This window comes from Lissotriton vulgaris, chromosome 11, assembly GCF_964263255.1.
Source record: "Lissotriton vulgaris chromosome 11, aLisVul1.2, whole genome shotgun sequence".
Lineage (NCBI taxonomy): Eukaryota > Metazoa > Chordata > Amphibia > Caudata > Salamandridae > Lissotriton > Lissotriton vulgaris.
Genome location: NC_141699.1, coordinates 1,044,628,134 through 1,044,641,366, shown reverse-complemented (window position 1 = coordinate 1,044,641,366; position 13,233 = coordinate 1,044,628,134). Strand labels below are relative to the sequence as shown.

Below are 13,233 nucleotides of genomic sequence, written 5' to 3'. Positions count from 1 at the left end.
TTCCATTCTGCGGATTACCAGTAAAATCCATATTTCTAAGACCAGGTAATGCCTGCACAGTACAGGCGAGTGAGACCGGAGTATTTGCGGCAGCCTCCGCCCTTGTTGTTGCACCTTTTGATATTGTATTGGAACCTGTATTCTTGGGTCTCCTTGTGGGTAGTTCACCACTTCGCTCCAGATTTTGCCAGGACCCTCTAACTGCTCCCTGGTAGGAAGATCAACTCTCTTCTGACTCAAGTTATTCTCTCGGGAAAAGAGCGTCCTGCTTTCGACGCTGAGCTGTAGCCAGACCACCCCTGTGCCTCCGCTTCGTATGCCCCGCTCCGCTACCACTTACTGCACCGGAATCGCCAGTTGAGGGAGAGCCGGAGCACACACGCTGGTAACCGGCAGTAAGTAGCAGCTGAATTTGGTGTTTCTGGTGGGCTGCTCCGAACAGAGCGAGGAAACTCAGCATATCAAGGTGAGATAAATTATTGTGTCCTTATCCAAGTCTTTTGTGTTTACGTCCCAAGACTAGCAGAGAGAAGGGAACCCAACGAAGTCCAGTCACAGTCCAGCCACACCGCCATGAGCGAGCATAAAATATGCCAACACGCCAATCTTGCACCAAATGCTCGGAATTCTTTTCCCCAGGTTCGTTGATTTCGATGATCCATTCAAAAAGCGAAATAAAGTGTCTCACAGAGGCAGGGGGTCAAAGGTAGGGCAGCGGTAGGAGAGCACTAGCAGCCTGACTCACTCGTACATGGCCGTGTCTGCCATCTTGCCTCCACCTGGCCTCACCACCCAGTCCCTCCTATGTTTATCGGACTCTTTGGGGGGGAGGTGGGTTTATTGTAGGAAGGCAATGTCTGCCTTTTGCAAGGTTAGGTAGGACAGTACCTTTTATGCTTCACATAGTTCATCAGTCTGTTCACATTGAGTGAAACAATAGTGAGGGAACAGGACTTCATTGTTGGAAGAGTAAGAAGGTGGGGTGCAGTATGCCTGTGAGGTTGTTGATGTAGTCGAGGTGATCAATCACTGACTCACCACCATCCGGCAAAGAGACGAGTGGAAGATGGAGAAGAGAGGTAGATGAGAGGTGAAAAAATCAGGAGGGGGAAGAGATAGGGGTAAAGGAGTCGAAGGAGAGGGATGGGTGGCAGTTAGTGGATAGTGGGTTAGGGGTGGCCTTTCGATGGGGGGCGAAGACCAGTTGGGGAGGGAGTGTGCGGTTATCATGTAGGAGGCAATGCAGTTACAGAGGGAAAGTGTATACCACACACTTAACTGTCTTCGGTTGGTCTAGGCTTTCAGACTAGTACAAGGCCATTGAGAGAGCGGGTTGAGTGCTGGCTGGTGATGATAACTATATTATCTTATATTATATTATATTATATTATTAAGGAGGCCCTGCTGGGGAGGGGAACTGCGACTGGGCCAGACAAGATTCCCTGCCCGTAAACTAGGCCTGGAGCACCACCGACAGCCGGTGCTGGCAGCGGGAGGACGGAACGAGGTGAGGGGCCGCAATTTTCACCCGCAGGCCGAGTGAGCATAAATCGTGTGGAATGACAGTTTGCCCAAGTGTTCGAAACACATTCAACTTTATGCCAGAACCCATGTTCGTGACATTTTACCTTTAATTGAAGTGAATCACGTTTCAGCATCAAATCTTCCACAACACTGCCACCTTGTGGAGGTTTACTTTATATCCAAATTTAAAAAGTGTATATGAGCTCGTTTAAGAGGCAATTATTCTGTGTCTCTACATGTTAGCAGTTTGAGGAACTGTCTGTTTCAGAAATAAAAAGGGACGGTACAGTGGTGGCTCAAAGACAAATGTCATGTAACAGGAAGAGGATTGTTTATTCCACTTACAGTACCTAGAACCCAGAACAAAGGAGGCATAATATCCTTGAAATAAAACTACGATCAGGTTATCAGTTCTTGGAGAGTCTGCGGAATAAAAGAAGAAATTAACTTTGAGTCTATATTTTAAAAAAATATTACATTATCGGAAGTCCAGAAGCAGTATTGAGCTAGTGACTGCTTGTTTCAATTATATGACAGCTGGCCCAGGAGAAGTTTTGTCAACATATCCGGAGGAGCACACGCCATAAGCGCTACTTGCCCTGGATTAACTCCTCACTACCTATAAATGTGTATTCCCTACAGACGGCGCAGCGGGCTGGCGCAGCGGGCGCGCCGAAAGCGCGCCGAAGTCGAGCCAAAGTCCAGCCCGTCTGCGCCCGTCCGCGCTGGGCCCGTGCTGAGTGCCAAAACCCCTGGTTCAGCGACCAGATTGGTCTACTCGTCCTCATCCCTCTCTTTACTTCGGTCACCAAGCAGTGATTGCTGTGTTACTTATGACCCACTTTCCATCACCGATGTATCCTGCCAATTATCTTGTTCACACTGTTCATTTCGGACACACATTGTCAACTCCAAAATTAAGGCCCTGACTACTCCGCCCCCTCCTACCACCACTTTTCACTTATCACTTATCAATGCCCGATCCATGTGCAAACATAGGCAAGAAATTGCAGACCTAATAACAGATGCCCACTTGGACGTCCTGTTTATCACGGAAACCTGGACGGATGGTGCCTCGGACCCCGACTTGGTTATAGCAGTCCCTAGTGGGTTCACCATACATAGACAGGACAGAGTAGGCCAGCGGGGAGGTGGGGTAGCAATTATTGTCAGGGACTACCTCCCAATCAGGACCACACCGATACCATCCACATGTTGCGAAGCCCTACTATTTAGTATTAAGCTCACACCCCTCTTCAATTTTAAAGGCGTACTGGTATACCGCCCACCTGGAGCACGTGCCCCATTTTTATTCAGCCTAGGGTCTATATTGGAATCCATAGCCCTTGAAGATCACTTTGCAGTGTTAGGCGATTTTAATTTCCACCTTGAATCAAGTAGTGACACAGACACTGCATGCCTCTTAGCGGACATGGAAACACTAGGTCTATATCAACGTATTTCTGCCCCTACCCATGACGCTGGTCACACTCTTGACGGCATTTTTACTAATATTGAGTCGCTACATATTGCAGATGTCCTCCCCCTGGCATGGACCGATCACCACGCCATTTTAAGTCATTTAGCTATCCCCGATGCCTCTAAGAGGAGGGCTGTTAACAATAGCCCCAAACAGGTGAGAGCATGGAAGGACATAAAGGCGGGGACATTGAACACATTCCTGGCTAGAACATCGCCATTGCTGTCAGATGACCCCACCGCTGCCATAAATCAGTTCAATACCTGGATCAATCAGGCCACACTTGAGCTAGCGCCCGTAAAATCTATCTCCCAGAATCGAGCCTCCCCCAGTGCTCCCTGGTTCTCGGATGAACTTAAAAAACAGAAACAATTAAATAAACAAAGAGAAAGACTTTGGCGGAAGCGCTATGACCCAGAAAGTAAATCATTATATAAAGACTCACTTGCCCGGTACAAACAGATGATCGCAGAGGCGAAAAGAGCCTATTATGCTGCACAAATTGAGACTGCCAAAAACTCGTGCAAAGAGTTATTCGACATCACTAAACTCTTGTCGGGTGGCACGCACGACCTCACACCACCTCCCTCACAACATCTTTGCGACGCCTTATCTGATTTTTTCTTCAAAAAAGTTAACGACATCTATCAGGCTTTTTCTCTAAACACGGACTCTACACCACTATCCTTGTCCTCCACCTCACGGGATAACACACTGACCTGCTTTGTCGAGCTCACTATGGATCAGACGAGGAGTATTATTTCAAGAATCAAATCAGGTTCTGCATTAGACCCGTGTCCGCTCAAAGTTCTTATGCCAGTTGTGGACACGTTGATACCGGCTATAACTCATGTTTGCAACACTATGTTTAGCTCCGGAATTTTCCCGGCTTCTCTGAAACATACGTTGGTCAAACCCCTCTTAAAGAAAGCCAATTTGAATAAAGATGACCTGAAAAACTATCGTCCGATAGCCAGTCTTCCTTTCCTGGCTAAGGTAATAGAAAAAGCCATGAATCAGCAACTGTCGGAATTTGTGGAGCAGCACCAGTTGCTCGATAACACCCAGTTCGGATTCCGCAAATGTCATGGCACGGAAACTGCCCTTCTAAAGGCTGCGGATGACATCAGAGCCATACGAGACCAGGGGGGGACAGCACTCCTGGTACTGCTGGATCTTTCGGCGGCCTTCGACACGGTCGACCACAAGATCTTAGTCGACCGTGTCGAACGACTGGGGGTCCAGAAAACTGCTCTGGACCTGCTTGTATCGTTTCTGGCCAATAGATCACAAGCAGTATCTCTAGGACCCTACCAATCATCGAAGGTGTCTCTGCCGTGTGGGGTCCCTCAAGGCTCATCCCTGAGTCCGACACTATTTAATATCTACGTGTCGGACCTTGCAAATGTCATCAAAGCATTTGGGATGAGCCTGACCTCCTACGCCGATGACACCCAATTGGTACTGGCTATCAAAGGGGACGGGGAGGAAGTGGCCAATCGATTCACGAGAGGAATGATGGCAATAGGTGACTGGATGGCCACGAATTGTCTGAAACTCAATTCAGAAAAAACTGAAGTGGTCATCTTCGGTCACCTCTCCCCGGGCTGGTCACCTGTCTGGTGGCCACCATCTTTCGGTCCCCCGCCGAGTCCAGCTAGCAAAGTGAGAAATCTAGGCGTCATCTTCGATGCTGGCCTCAATTTTATGGCACATGCGAATAAAACTGCGGCTTCAGCTCATATGAAATTGAGAATGATTAGGAAAATACTACCTTTCCTACCGAACACGGCCGGGAAAACACTGGTCAGCTCACTAGTCCTGTCCTCCTTGGACTATTGTAATGCTCTATTCTTAAATGCCCAAGTCCGAGTGACAAATAAGATGCAGTCAATCCAAAATGCAGCCGCACGAATGCTGGCTGGGATCCCCAAGTTCGCACCAGTTACAAACATCATTAGGGATCTCCATTGGCTCCCGATACGCAGCCGTATCAAATTCAAATCGCTGTGTATTGTTTACAAGTCACTCAATAATCAAGGTCCCCACTTTCTCAAACAGAATCTTCTCCATCATGTCCCAACCCGATCTCTTCGTTCCTCTATTCAGAACTTCTTGGCTGTGCCTTGCACTAGAACAGTCACCTGGGGCGACAGGCGTTTCCTGGTTGCCGCCCCTAGACTCTGGAACACCCTTCCTGCACATATGCGAGCAAGTCCCTCCCTGTTCACATTCCGCAAACAGCTAAAGACGTGGTTATTTGACCAATAGCCTTGTATATCTTCTTTACCCAGTTGCTGATCCATCCCTTAACTAGCGCCGAGACGCCCACGGGTATTCGCCGCGCTCTACAAATGTCAATAAATAAATAAATAAATATTATATTAGAATGAAATGTGCGTCTGCCTTGGCCGAAAGGTTGGCGGAGGAAAGCGAGGATGGCGAGGGAAAGGAAATTGTACAAGAATACAAATGCAGATGGAGGTATAAGCCAGAACATTAGATGGTGGAGGTGTGGCCAGATGTAAGTGTTGAAATACAATTGGCACAGTGCATTACAATACAATTGAATTGGCACGGAGGAGCGTGGCTAGACAGGAAGAACATAGTAGGTACAGATTATGGGTCACAGCAGCACCTGTGGTTGTGGTGATTTACTTGATGCCCAGGGTCTGGGGCAGAGGGGTGTTAGGGGGTGTCACCTAGCTGCCTTCATAGGTGGACATGAGGTGCTGAATCCCAGCTAAGCGGGCGGGGAGGAAAACATATGTGAGAAGTAAAGCCTATCAGGGCGTCAGTGAGAAGGGGATGAGAAATCAATGTGATTTTGGAAGATGGAGATATTGTGTGCCAGAGGGGCTTGGGTATGGGGAAAAGTCAGGGAGGGAAGTGTCAGCTAGCAAAACGGTGGGTGTCATACAGCCAGATGGGGGTGCAAATGATCAGGGGAAGTGCCAGGATGGAATAGAGAAGGCTGCCCAGTCTGTATCCCATATAGCAGAGTGTAGCTATATGATGTAAAACAAAGATAAGCAGTACAAATAATTTCAAACATGTAGGGCAAAGGCAATCTCTGTTGTGCAGGGCATGGGGAGAGATCTGCACAAGGTGAGGGGGATAGATGGTGGGTGGGGAAGTGAGGGGAACTAGGAAGTGCTATCACAGATGGTGTCGGGTAAGGCGAGGGTAGGGAGAAGTGATTAACATAAATAGGAAGGATCACAACATAGACATTCCCTTTGAACACAAATCATCTCTATTGAAGTTCAAAAGTTCCGTTGTTGAGGATGTGTCTCAGATGCAGTTCATGGGGGTAGATCACTAGTGTTGCTCTGGGAGGATGTCAGCTTCAAAAGGGAACAGGATGTGTCTCTGTCCTCTGTTCCTCCACTGTTTTACCAATTTCTCTCATTCTTTGAACTTCTATAAAGGCGGGTCCTGCTGGTGTCCTTGGCAAAGCATATCATGTGGAAGCGCAGCAGAGGAATCCACAGGCAAGGGTAGGGAGCATGAGGTATCCATGCTGGACTCACGCAGGGAGTCTAGAAAATGGGCCAAGTCCTGTGGATCATAAAAAGGTTTTGAGCATCCATCCATGGTGATCCACATGACAGCAGGATCCAACAGGCCATACTTGATGTCTACCTTTTTTTGTTGGGAGCTAAGAGCAAAGAAGGGGCACTACTTGGCATGGGTATCCGAGGAAAAATAAGCTGCAATATGGATCCGGTATCCATCCATGTGAAAAGGATATTTTGAGTATGGGAATACCGTAAATGGCAGTCAATGATGGGGCGAGGCCAGGCGGTGCCAGGTGTAGATGGTCAGCAGGCCCATATCCTGTGAACTTATTGGATTTCAAGAGATGGGAAAAGGACAATTAACTCAGTTTCAGAATGAGATCAAGCAAGAATGCCTATCTGGTACTTCAAGTTTCTCAAGAATCCCATAAAAACATATTGTTCTGCGAGACCGGTTCTCCAAGTCAATACGTTTTTGTTTGATGTGCCTGACGTCTTGATGGATGGTCTCATTAGCTTCCCCTTCACAGTAGTGAGGCATTGATCCAATGAGTCCACTCTGGCATGGAAAAGCACAAAGTCAGTTTTAATACACCATATTTCCTGGGTAATATCTGTGATTTTCAAGTCTGTGGTGGAGAGGTGGGTACCAATTGAAGCAATTTCCATGAGGATATCATCAAGGGGTCTGTCTGGTATGGTGGGGGTCGCTGGTGGCCCAGCAGTGGGACTTTGTTTGCGGCAGCCCATCACATCAGTGAAGAGGAGTTGTCTGGAATGTTTATCTGTTTCCATAGTTGATCAGGGAGGGATGGCAAGCAGGCCAGGAAAGACAAAGACAGGTATAATAGAGGCTTCCCAGAGGGGTCGGAAGAAAGAGGGACTCCCCAAACACAGCTGCGCACAACTCCAGAGCCTTCTTTAGAGCAGAATCAGCTGGTTTTCACGCATTCAGGGGCCAACCAGGAGCCGCCAATAGTGAGTAGTATGTTTTGGCTATGCGCACCAGTGGCCTGGACAGCCACCCAGTCTCTGGAGAGAGAAACTGTTCCCGAGGACCGTAGCCAGCAGTGTCCTCGGGCCCTGGAGTGGATCCTGGATGAGGCACATCTGAGGAGGGCTCCGGCATATGAGGTGGTGCGATTGTTGCGCTCAGCAGAGGGCAACTCATGCTGTAATGCCGGGTCCTGGCTGAGAGCAGGAGAGAACGTTGCAGCAGGCAGTATGTGTCTCTGGGCTTGCAAGGCTTGCATTAGCCCCGGAGATGAGAAAGCACGGAGCTCATCCTATTCTGCAACCACTCTGTGGCCAAGGTGGCAGCGGCGTAGACCTTGCTTTCCCACCAGGTGGTATCAGAGGAAAGCACCCATCTTGGGCCATGACCTGACTTCACTCTGCAACTATATATTTTTGTCATATTTGTGGGTGATGTAAGTACACACTGCAGGCCACATATGATGTAACTACCATGCCATTGGTGTATTTTCTGTGCCACTTAGAATAAAATGATAGGAAGATTAAATAGACCAATTGGGAGTCTGCGTTTTGCTATTACTAGTTTTAGGGCTTGAACACACACTCTGTGGCAATCGTTTGCAGTGCCGCAGTGCATGGAGGCCTGATAATATAAAAATATGGTCTAGAAAAAGGTGACAAATCTGCGGTGCCCATGCAGCAGAGAAAATTTGCCATGTGTTCAGTGACAGCAAACATACCTACAAATTAAAATTGAATATACATTGTTTGCTAGTCAAATCTGTTAGTCTGTTTCAAATACAATTCAAAAAATGTATTTACTGAAAAGTCACACCAAAAAACTAGATGGAAAGCACAAATCATTGCAAGGTTGTCGTATGCATGAGTAAAGGATTAGAATACCTTCCAGTGAAAAACCTGCATGTGGGTTGTTCCTTGTTACAATGGTAGCAGAACACAATCAACACTGTTTTACAGCTTGACACAAGAAATAACTGGTGTCATTTAGTAAGAGTGTGCGCTCGCCCTTATTAAGTTACATTATAAAATATAAAGAATTAAAGTGATTGTGAAGGTACAAAGTAGCTACCACCAGTTAAATGTCTTGCTGTACAACAGCATATTTTGCTGGTTGTTTTTATGAGCCTATGTAACTTTATGGAAATATGGACTTTATGGAAGCTTTGCGTGCATTTTTTGTTCTCTTTATTGCACATAATGCGTGGAAAGCGATTTTAATAGATTTGTCAGATAGCTACAGAAAATTCGAATATCTAGCAGGCAAAGGCTTTCGGCCAGATTCATGACGCTGAATTGCGCTCGCAATGGGCCAGATTCTCAGAATCTGGCCCTTTGCGAGCGCAATTATTGCATTTGGGATTCATCATCCCAAATGCAAAAATCGGTGAAAGCAAATTCGCTAATTAGCGAGGAATTACATTTAAGGAATCTCTATTTGAGATTCCTTAAATGCAATTCACCATCCATTTTCAAATTGCGAAATCGCAATTTCGGGCCGCAATTTACATCGAGGTCAAACCTCGTGGTAAATAGCGAAAACTTAGATAAATGCTTTTAAAAGCATTTTTCTAAGATGCATGTTGCACACACACATGTCCTTTGGACATGTGTGTGCGCAACACCTGTTTCAATTTGCATTTAAAGGGTGCTACAGGGTATCCTTTGGACACCCCTGGCACCCTTTAAATTGCTATCTTATTTGCGATTAGCAAATTGCTAATCGCAAATAAGGAATACTCCCCATTCATTCCTATGGGCCTTTTGGCCCATAGGAATGAATGGGGAGTTATTCCTTATTTGCGATTAGCAATTTGCTAATCGCAAATAAGGAATATGTAGGAATCGCTTTTTATTTTGCGATTCCTACATGAATCCCGTTTTGCGAGCCTGTAATAGCGATTCCTTATGAATCGCTATTACAGACTCGCAAAACGGGTCTATGATGAATCAGGCTGTTTGTCTTTACACTGAGCAATAAACGTTGGTTAAATCATCCAATGAAATTGAGGTGAACTTCTATGGCAGATTTTAAATAAATCTTGGTTAGGCCATACGAATGGAATACCGTCTCCTTTTTGGAGAAAAAAATCAATAACTTTCAAGCCCACAACACTTTGAGTGGTAAGATTATATAGCCTGGGAACGTATTATGGATGCAAGCAGTGCCTTCTGTTACAAGAGGTAAATGAAAAGAAGTCTCCCTGTAGCAGCTACTATGTTTTTTCTACATTTATTATATGTATGATTATATGTCATTGCATAGAGCTAGAAAATCCTGAGCATTTAATTCAGTACTGTTCACATGGAGCTATTTTTGAAGAAAATAATCTGTACTTCAGTCTGTGTCCTTAAAATGCTGTTGCTTAATAGTAGGTCTGAGGGTGCTTGCTGCTGTTTGCTGTTCTGTCGAATTTCATGATTTTTCTTGGTAACAGCAGGGTCAAAATAAATTGTGTGATTCAGCAGGAGTTGCAAAAATAATATATTTGATGATTTTGAAAGTGCTATATTGAAATCATTTGATCTGTAGCCCCAACCCAAGGGTTAACACTCCCATACTGCGTGACACAGTGCTTACAATTGTTTGAATAATGAAATAAATAGCAGTGTTTATGACATTTGGCTATCATAAAATAAGATGGATGTACCACCACCCCGAGACTTCAGGGAGACATGAGACCTACAGATGAGAATTTTAGTTCTGACTCAACAGGAGTACATAAAAGGCATCATTGACTTTTCTGTATTCAAATGGTTTATTGGTAAGACCTTTCAACATTTCAATAACTGAAGTAAGACATCTAAGACACATTGTTCAAATGTGGGCAAATGTGGTTAATATTAAACACAAAGGCCCTTATTACAAGTTGAGGGCTAAGGGCCAGATGTAGGAAGGCTATTACCGGTCGGTAACGGCCGAAATCGACCATTACCGACCGGTAATAGACTTTTCCTATGTAGGTGGCAAATTTACCGATTCGGTAAATAACGAATCGGTATTTATCGATTCGGTAAATGACATGTAGGAAGCACTTTAAAGAGTGCTTCTATGCTTTAAGGATTCGTTATTTACCACCAACTATTAGTTGGTGGTAAATAACGAATACCTCTGTAAATACAAATCTGTGCATTTACACCTGTGCCATGTGACAGTCATATATGCCCTTAGGGCATGTATGTGTGCCACATGTGCACACAAGCACTATTCAGGGGTGCAACAGGGTGTCAAAGTGACACCCTGCCACCCTTGACTCTTTCCCTATTTTACCGAATCGGTAAATACCGATTCGGTAATTGACATTCATTCCTATGGGCCTCCAGGCCCATAGGAATGAATGGCAATTTAAATACCGAATCTTAACGATTCGGTAATTTTTACCGATTATTTAACTACATAGCATTTACTGATTCGAAAATACCGAATCGGTAAAATTCGGTATTTTTAATTTGGTAAATCCTATTTACCTACATTTAGCCCTTAATTCCAATCCCTGGGATTACAGGTTGAGTGATAATTAAGATATCCTCTTAGTCCCCCCGTCTCATTAATTCTGGGAGGTCAAACTTGGCGAAATTTATCTGTGGGCAAGGGCCAGCAAAAAGGCAAAGCAGTTGGAATTTGCTGTGGTTAGACAGATTCTTCATATTACGCACAATTTGTCTCTCAAAACTTGTAATAGGAGGAATTTACCAGGCTTGGTGAATATCTAACCCTGGGGTAAGGATATTCACTGCGATTGGCAAATAACCCACCAATTCGGACCAGCTTGTAATGAGGGCCATAGACTGTTCAGTCAAGCTCTCAAATAGCTTTTGCACAATTTGGTGGGAACTTCAAAATTCTAGCTGTAAGAAATCAGGTGATTGGTTGAGGGTGGGGGAAGCCCCTATGAAGCAACAACTGAAATCCCTGTCAGAGTGAAGCAGAAGGAGTCACTAAATTAACTTGTGCTTAACCCTTTGTTTGCTTGTCACTGAGCAGTCTGGTACAACTTAGAGGCGCTGTGTAAAGTAATTATGCAGCACACAAACGTAATAAAGTGAAAACACAACACAAGAAAGATCCCAAACCAAATTAGGAAATAGATCAAATGGAAATTTCAAAGTTTTAGGTAGATATAGCAACTAAAAGTACAAAGTGCCATTCACGGTTTTAGTTATGCTAGAGCAGGAGAAGGCTACAAGTTAAGGCAGACTACAAAGGAGCATGGCCAGATACAGGGACCAGAGTAGTACCACTGAATAAGTTACCTCCTCAAAGTCTGGCACGAAACGTTCTGTCTGCGATGGAAGAGTCCACAAGGTGCAAGGAGAGCATCATGTATGGTTGGCACTGTAGTGTGAACTGCAGGCCTGGTGTCTATGATGGACTTTGAGGGAGCTTTGCTTTGATGGTCACTGAGGGCTGTCTTCTCAGTAGCGGTGGTGCAGATCTTGTGTTGCCAGTCTTCGCTGATGGTTGCTGCAGTGCAAAGAGGCAGAGTTATAGACCGTCGCGGCCGCTGCAGGTAAGACCGATGGGGCGGTCGAGCTGGCTGAGGGAGATTCCGAGAGAAAACCATGAGGGAAAATTATTTATTTATTTCATTCTCTCTCACGGTCGTCTCTCAAAATCCCCCATTCCCCCAGCTTGCCCCACCGTGCAACCACTCTTACCTGCAGCAGCGGCGGCTGTTTATAGGTGACTGAGTCTTGGAACAAATGGCTCAAAACTTAAGGATTTTTCCTTTCTTCACAGGAGGAGTTCAACTCCAGCCAAGGGTCCAGGACATGGGAGGAACCACTAGGGTATTCGGAACTCACTCCAGCAGAGGCAGGTCCGGTTGCAAATGCAGGCTTGTCTAGTGGAGCAGGTCAGCTGGGCAATTGGAAGGAGGCCTCTGGAGCTTGTTGTGTCCCAGCAGCTCAGACAGGAGGCCAGCCAACTGACCATTGGAATCACTCAGGTAGCTGGTATGGGGAGAGCAGGTCCATTATTGCTTCTCAGAGAGCAGGGCAGTCCTCAATCAGCAGGCCAGCCCTCTGGGAGACAATGCAGGCCTCAAGCAGCAGGACGTTCCTCGGTGTAACAGGGCAGGCCTCTGGGGAACAAGGCAGGCCTCTAGCAGCAGGGTAGTCCTCTGGAGAACAAATCAGGCCAGAAACAGCAGGTTATTCTTCTGGGGAACAAGGTAGGCCTCAAGCAGAACAGCAGTCCTCTGGAGCTTGTTGTGTACCTGTAGTTCGGAAAGTTGTTCAGACAAGTAACCCTTGTGTCACTCTGGCAGCCTGGGATGAATGGAGCAGGTCCAGCCTTCCTTCTCATAGAACACGGCAGTCCTCAATCAGCAGGCCAGCCCTCTGAGGGTCAATGCAGGCCTCAAGTAGCTGGACATTCCTTTGTGGGCCAGGACTGGCCTTAGGCAGCAGGCCAGTCCTCTAGGGAACAAGGCACGCATCAAGCAGCACTTCAGTCCCCTGGAGCTTGTTGTGTCCCTGTTGGTCAGACAGGTCATCCAACAATACCCTTGTGTCACTCAGGTACCCTGGGATGAAGGGAGTGGCAGGTCCAGTCTTCCTTCCCAGAGATCCGGACAGTTCTTAAGCAGCAGAGCAGCATCCTGGGGGTCAAAACTATCCTCATGCAGCATGGCAGCCCTCTGGAAGTAGAAGGGCAGTCCCTTGTAGAGTAAGGCAGTCCTTCCTCTGTAATATACACAGGTCCAGAAGTGT

The 13,233-nt window shown here is 46.2% G+C and overlaps 1 protein-coding gene across 1 annotated transcript in view; it reads left to right on the top strand.

Moving 5' to 3' along the window:
- Positions 1-13,233, top strand: part of NLGN1 (neuroligin 1) — a 498,686-nt gene that overhangs the window by 371,854 nt on the left and 113,599 nt on the right. The window lies entirely within an intron of this gene.